General features: G+C 36.7%; 1 long non-coding RNA gene across 1 annotated transcript; it reads left to right on the plus strand.

Moving 5' to 3' along the window:
* The first annotated feature begins 1,366 nt into the window (after positions 1 to 1,366).
* LOC129551558 (uncharacterized) lies at positions 1,367 to 7,185 on the plus strand. Its single transcript, XR_008685102.1, has 4 exons — positions 1,367 to 1,476; positions 3,249 to 3,398; positions 3,844 to 3,880; positions 7,077 to 7,185. It is a non-coding gene; the product is annotated as an uncharacterized LOC129551558 (long non-coding RNA).
* Positions 7,186 to 7,749: the final 564 nt, after the last annotated feature.

The raw sequence follows: 7,749 nt of genomic DNA on the forward strand, positions 1-7,749 counted from the left end.
AGATTTTATAATCTTTTTGAAGTATTCATTTAGTACTATAAATTTTTCTCTCAGAACTGTTTTAATTGTGTCCTACAAATGTTGATATGTTGCTGTTTATGCTTCAATCACATTAGTGTATTTTTTTTTAAGTTTCCTTTGAGATTTCTTTTTGATCCATGGGTTATCTAGAAACATGATGTTTACTTGGCAAGTGTTTGAAGACTTTCCTTTTATCTCTCTATAAGTGATTTCTTATGGTCAGAGAACATATTTTGTATGATTTAAATTTTAAAAAATGTATTGAGATTTGTTTTCTGGCTCATGATATGGTCTATCTCAGTATATGTTTCTTGGGTATTTGTACTGAATGTATGTTGAGTAAATTGTTTTACACATGCCAGTTATAACTTGCTTGTCAATGGTATTGAATTCTATACCTTTGCTGATTTTCTGCTTAGTTGTCATACAAATTTTTGAGAAAAGAATGTTAAAGTTTCCAACATGTTAGTGTGGATTTGTTATTTCTTCTTCCAGTTCTGTCAGTATTTGCTACACATATTTTGCAACTCTGTTATTTGGCACATATATATTTAGTGTTTTATGTCTTACTGATGGAGTAACTCTTTAATTACATACATTTTCTCTGGTAATTTTCTCTTCTTGGAGTCTAATGTATCTGATATTAACATAGCCACTCCTTCTTTCTTTTAATATGTGCAAGAATTTTTTACTTTTAACTTGCCTATATCAATATATCTAAATTTTCTGTGTTTGAGTTTCTAATAGACAATATATAGTCAGATTATAATTTTTAATACATTCTGGGAATCACTTACTTTTAACTGATGCATGTAGACCATTTACATTTAAAATAATTGTTTCTATTTAGGGCTTCACATCTGCCAGTTTGATTTTTCTGCTTTCCTCTCTGTTTTTTATTTCTCTGGTCTTTTCTTATCTCCATGCAGTTTGCTTCAGAATTTTTTACATTTCCATTTTGATTGTCTATACAGTATTTTATTGTATCTTTTTGTATAACTCTTCAGTAGTTGCCCTAGATATTATATTATATATGCATAATTTATTATATCCCACTGGCATAGTCATTTACTAGTTTGAATGAATGGCAGAAATGTTGTGTTAGAGTTCTCCAGAGAAACTGGACCAATAGCATATATAGATGTAGAGATAGAAACATAAGAGGAGATTTATTATAGAAATTGGCTTATGCAGTTATGAAAGCCAAGAAGTTTTGCAATCTGCTGTGTGCAAGCTTGGGAACCAGGAAAGACGGTATAATTCAGTATGAATCTGAAGGTTTGAGAAACAGGGGGAGCCTGGTAAAAGACCTGGAGACAAAGGCCCTAGACCCAGAGGCTCCAATGTCCAATGGTAGGCAAGGAGAGATGTTCCAGCTTAAAGAAGAGAATCTGCCCTTCTTTCACTCTTTTGTTCCATTCAAATCCTCAAAAGATTGGATACTTGACCACATCGGTAAGAGTGGCTCTTTCTATTCAGTCTACTAAATCAAATGCTAATCTTTGCCAAAAATACTTCACATACCTCACAGGCATATATAGAAATAATGTTTTTACCAGTTATCTGAGCATAACCCAGCCCAGGCAAATTGACACATGAAATTAACTCTCACAATTCTTATTTCCCTTTATCTTCCTTTATCTGCTTTAGCTTATAGTCATAAATATTTTCTCTCCATACATTTAAAACCAATTAGAAAATGTTATATTTTGGCTTCAATTTTCAAATATAATTTACAAAACTCAAGAGAAGAATGAATGTCTAATGTATTTACCCATTTTTTTTCTTACTGTGTTCTTTCTTCCTTTGTGATATTCCAAGATTCCTTTTTCTGTTGTTGCTTTTGTTTAGAAAACTTCACTTGGCCTTTCTTTTTTCTTTTCTTGAAGTTTATAAAATAATCTTTAAAAATATTTTTTCTAGCTATACTAAAGTACAATTGACAAATATAATTGGAACACAGTTAAAGTGTACAATGTAATAATCTGCTATATATTAACAGTCATGTCCAACTCTTTGGCTCCTCTGTCCATGGGATTTCCCAGGCAAGAATAATAGAGTGGGTTGCCATTTCCTTCTTCGGGAGATCTTCCTGACCTAAGGATCAATCCCACATCTCCTGCAAGCTTCCTACATTGCAGGCAGTTTCTTTACTGCTGGGTTATCAGGAAGCCCATATATTAACAAATATATAACAAATTGTATATATTGTGAAATGTTTTCCTAGGCTTTCTTGTACAATAGATCTACTGGAAAGAAATTCTCTTAGTTTTCCTTCATCTAAGAATATATTAATTATCTTCTAATTCCTCAAGAATATTTTCACTGGATACAGGATAACAGGTTGATAGTAGTTTCCTATCACCATTTGAAAACTGTATCACTTCTAGCTTAAATGACTTCTGATGAGAAACCTGTCATCATTCAAACTGTTCTTCCCCTAAAGCTAAGGTGTTGCTTCTTTTTTCCTGTTTTAAAACGTTTTCTTTGTCTTTAGTTTTCATAAAACTTTCCTTGTGGTTCAGTTGGTAAAGAATCTGCCTGCAATGTGGGATACCTGGGTTCTGTCACTGGATTGGGAAGATCCCCTGGAGAAGGGAACAGCTACCCACTCCAGTTTTCTGGCATGAGAATTCCATGGACTGTTTGGTCCATGGGGTCACAAAGAGTTGGACACGACTTTAACTTAGTTTTCATAAGCATACTATAACGTGTATTGATGTGAAGTTTTAGAGAGTTCATGCTGTTTGATGCCCCCTTAAGTTCTTGAATCTGTAATCTTTCTTCTTCTAGGACTCTAACAACAACATGAATGTTATATGTTTTGTTATAGCCCTACACGTATATAAGGTTTTGCTTTTTTTTTTTTTTTCCAACCTTTTTCTTTTTTTCCAGATTTGGGTGATTTCTACTGTCTTATCCTCAAATTCACTGATTCTTTCCTCTGTTCCTTACATTATGTTACTGAACCCATCCACCATTGAGTTTCCTTATTTTGGCTATTGCATTTTTAAATTCTAAAGTTTCCATTTGGTTCTTATGTTTTCTAATTCTTTGTTGAACACTTTTTTTTTTTTTGCTAAAGCTCTCTTTTCTTCATTTGGTTAAGCATGTTTATAACTGCTCATTGAAGCATTTTTATGATGGTTGTTTTAAAATTTTTGTCAGATAATTCTAATATCTCTGTCATCTCAGTGTTTTCATCTATTGATTTTTTTTTCATTCAGCTATAGGTCTTCCTGGTTCTTGTTATAATGAGGGATTGTTGATAAACATGGCCATTTGGGTACTTAGAAGACTCTAAATTATATTTAAACCTGGTGTAGCTTGCTTCCACTGATACTGGGAAGAGGAATACACCACCTTAACATTGCCAGGTGGGTATATTAATAAAAGTTCAAGTCTTTCACATGGCCTCTGTTGACACCCAAGCAGGGAACTCCTCATTACTGAAGGGAGGACCAGGAGTCCTGCTCCGTAGGGGCTTCCACTGATATTTCCCTGGCTGGAAGAGGTAAAGTACCTTATTACAGCTTTTCTTGTGGCCTCTACTGACACCACAGAGGAGAATGTAGCCTTACTTCTGCTTGGTAAAGACAGAAAGTCTTGGCTCCCTACTCAGTATTCCTACTACTCAACCTCCCTACTGCACTTAACGAATCCCTACTATACCTGCTACTCCGTCTTCTTACCCCCATTCCCCAGGGAGAGGAAGGTGTGGGAGGATGATGTAATGATAGTGGTGACAAGGGAAACTTGTTAAAGCCTGGTGAGGGTTTCAGTCTAATCTCCCCACTTTTTTTTTTTTTTTTTTTTGCTTAGGGGAAGGCCACAGTTTTTTCTGTGATATTTGGCTACAGTAAGTATACCAAAGTTTTCTATATCACTAGGTGTCCCATTTTATTCCTTTGGCTAAAGATAGAAGGCTTTTGTTGGGTCTTTTTTTGTCTGTGCCCCTTTTTATTTCCAGTTTACTGACTTCAGTTTCAAATCTGGGATATATAAGATAAGCAGAAACCTCTGGAAACTTACTACTGTGACCTTCCACAGTTCTGAAATTTCTACTAATCTGTTCTTGTTTCTCTTTCAAATCTTTCTTATGTTTTATTTATATATATTCCTCATGGGTTTTAGTTATAGGAAAGATAAGGGGAAATTATGTCTACTCCATCTTCTCAGAAATGGAATTGCTAATAAGTAATTTTAGAGTTATTAAAAGAAACACTCCACTCTCCAGTTTAAACTTTTACTACATGGAAAGTACTATAGATGTTCTTTCATAAGTACTATTTAAATAACTGAATTTTATCAAAATTTAAAAATTTTCTCTATGGAGAGCACTGATAAGTGAATGAAAAAATAATCCACAGTCTAGGAGAACAGACCATTGCATGAAAAAATAATATATGAATGAAAATGTCTCCATGGAAAATTAATCCAGCTAAAAATGGAAACAAAATGATATAACTAGAAAATCAACATTTTACAACCTTCAGTATACTAGTGAATATAAGTATCTGACTATTAACAGCTGCTAACCCATGGATGGAAGAGCCTGGTGGGCTGCAGTCCGTGGGGTCACTAAGGGTCGGACATGACTGAGCGACTTCACTTTCACTTTTCACTTTCACACATTGGAGAAGGAAATGGCAACCCACTCCAGTGTTCTTGCCTGGAGAATCCCAGGGAAGGGGGAGCCTGGTGGGCTTCCGTCTATGGGGTCACACAGAGTCGGACACGACTGAAGTGACTTAGCAGCAGCAGCAGCAACCCAGGAAGAGAGTAAAAACAAAGGTTAGTTTCCTCCTGATGAAGTAATATAACATTATCTCTAATCTTGCGAAACTGAACAAACCTGAGTTTTATCAAACCTCTGGATCCAACTACCAAATTCAGAAAATACAAAAGAAGAGAAACATGTTGAAATACACTAGCAGTGTGTAATCAGCAAAATCTAGTCTATAGGAAACTCTGCAAGTCAATGGCCCAAATTCTCCAACAAATACACTTTAAGAAAAAGAGAAACAGAAGATAAATCTTTAGATTAAAAGAGATTTAAATGGCATGTGAACAAGTTTTTAATAGCAAAATTAAACTAGAATATCTAGGGATGCACACTTCCATGATAAAACTATAAACCCACACACATACACTTTTTAAAAAGCATATCAAAAGGACAAACTTAGATGAGAGAAGAAGACCAAAATGTTGAAGCTGAAAATTAGATAAGTGAACCTTAATCTGTGGTAAACAAGATGCTTAAACCTGCAGTGGGCGTATACTTTGGTTTCTCTTCAGATTGTATAAATCTATCACCTTTTAAACCAAGAGTGGGCAAACTGGCTCAGAAATTGGTGATTTTAGCTATCCCTAAAATTATGAATGAGGACAGGGCTGGAATTAAGGGGACTGGATGAAAAAAAATCTGTTTAAAAAGCAGCAAAGCCCAGGTACTCTTTCGTACTGCACATAGATGGGAGCTAGCTCCTTGCCTCTGCTTAAAGAAAAGTAGATGTTTATTTTCCATAAAAAGTTTAGCAGAAGAGATGGATGAAGGATAATAGGCACCCCTGAGGGTTCTGTGCTAACTCAGGATTGAGTAAAGGTCTACATCTTGAATGGTGAATCCCCAACCTGGTTTCCCATTCATCTCCCAGATGCTAGCAACCAGGCTTATATGCTCTAGGCATAAGAGGAAAAGATTCTTAACTGAATATTCAACCCAATCCTATAAAAAAGACCTAGAAATACTGACAAGTTGGCAGGTCCCCCAAACACAACCAGGTCAAATCACCATGAAATGAAGCCCAATGGTCAACAAATCCCACTAAACTCCCGTAAGCTTCTGGTCAATTTTCTAGTGTACCATTCAAATGTAAGCAGACATGCAAGAATTATCAGATATTTAAGGAAAGCCTTCAACCTTCAAAACAGACATCAGACAATTTGGAAGAAATCCAGCTTGAATAATCACTAATATTCTCTGATATATAAAAGAGAATATTACATACAAAATATGAAAAATTTCAAATATGAAAGCAAAATGGGGGGAAGAGAGCTCTTGGAAATTGAAAATAGCAGGAATAAAAAGTACAATAGGAAGTTTACAGGATAAATTAAGAAAATAGGAGAGAAAAGTTTAGAGTTGGGAGAATTGTAAAAAAAAAACAAAAAATGCCTGAAATCCGATTAGCTTGAGTTCTCTTGCAGGCAAGATGAGAAAAGAGCAGGGAGTGAGTATTATCAAAGAGATAATTCAATAAAATTTCCCAGAAAGTTACATTTTCAATTTGACCACTTCTACCAACGACTCTTTCAGAATTTTTCCGAATTTTTTCCACAGTTTACTGTGATCCACACAAAGGCTTTGGCATAGTCAATAAAGCAGAAATAGATGTTTTTCTAGAACTCTCTTGCTTTTTCCATGATCCAGCAGATGTTGGCAATTTGATCTCTGGTTCCTCTGCCTTTCCTAAGCCGGAGAAGGCAATGGCAAGCCACTCCAGTACTCTTGTCTAGAAAATCCCATGGATGGAGGAGCCTGGTGGGCTGCAGTCCATGGGGTCGCTACGAGTCGGACATGACTGAGCAGCTTCACTCTCACTTTTCACTTTCACACATTGGAGAAGGAAATGGCAACCCACTCCAGTGTTCTTGCCTGGAGAATCCCAGGGACGGGGGAGCCTGGTGGGCTGCCGTCTATGGGGTCACACAGAGTTGGACACGACTGAAGTGACTTAGCAGCAGCAGCAGCAGCCTTTCCTAAAACCAGCTTGAACATCTGGAAGTTCCAGTTCACATATTGTTGAAGCCTGACTTGGAGAATTTTGAGCATGACTTTACTAGCGTGTGAGATGAGTTCAATTGTGCAGTAGTTTGAGCATTCTTTGACATTGCCTTTCTTTGGGACTGGAATGAAAACTGACTTTTTCCAGTGTATGCAGGTCAGAAAGCAACAGTTAGAACTGGACATGGAACAACAGACTGGTTCCAAATAGGAAAAGGAGTACGTCAAGGCTGTATATTGTCACCTTGTTTATTTAATTTATATGCAGAGTACATCATGAGGAATGCTGGGCTTGAAGAAGCACAAGCTGGAATCAAGATTGCCAGGAGAAACATCAATAACCTCAGATATGCAGATGACACCACCCTTATGGCAGAAAGTGAAGAGGAACTAAAAAGCCTCTTGATGAAAGTGAAAGAGGAAAGTGAAAAAGTTGGCTTGAAGCTCAACATTCAGAAAATGAAGATCATGGCATCTGGTCCCATCAACTTCATGGGAAATAGATGGGAAACAGGGTCAGACTTTATTTTTTGGGGCTCCAAAATCACTGCAGATGCTGATTGCAGCCATGAAATTAAAAGACGCTTACTCCTTGGAAGGAAAGTTATGACCAACCTAGAGAGAATATTAAAAAGCAGAGACATTACTTTGCCAACAAAGGTCCATCTAGTCAAGGCTATGGTTTTTCCAGTGGTCATGTATGGATGTGAGAGTTGGACTGTGAAGAAAGCTGATCGCTGAAGAATTGATGCTTTTGAATTGTGGTGTTGGAGAAGACTCTTCAGAGTCCCTTGGACTGCAAGGAGATCCAACAGGAGGTCAGTCCTGGGTGTTCATTGGAAGGACTGATGCTGAAGCTGACACTCCAATACACTGGCCACCTCATGCGAAGAGTTGACTGACTGGAGAAGACTCTGATGCTGGGAGGGATTGGTGGCAGG

The sequence above is a fragment of the Moschus berezovskii genome, chromosome 17 (assembly GCF_049115385.1).
Source record: "Moschus berezovskii isolate FMDL1 chromosome 17, NW_MosBer_1.0, whole genome shotgun sequence".
Taxonomy (NCBI): Eukaryota; Metazoa; Chordata; class Mammalia; order Artiodactyla; family Moschidae; genus Moschus; species Moschus berezovskii.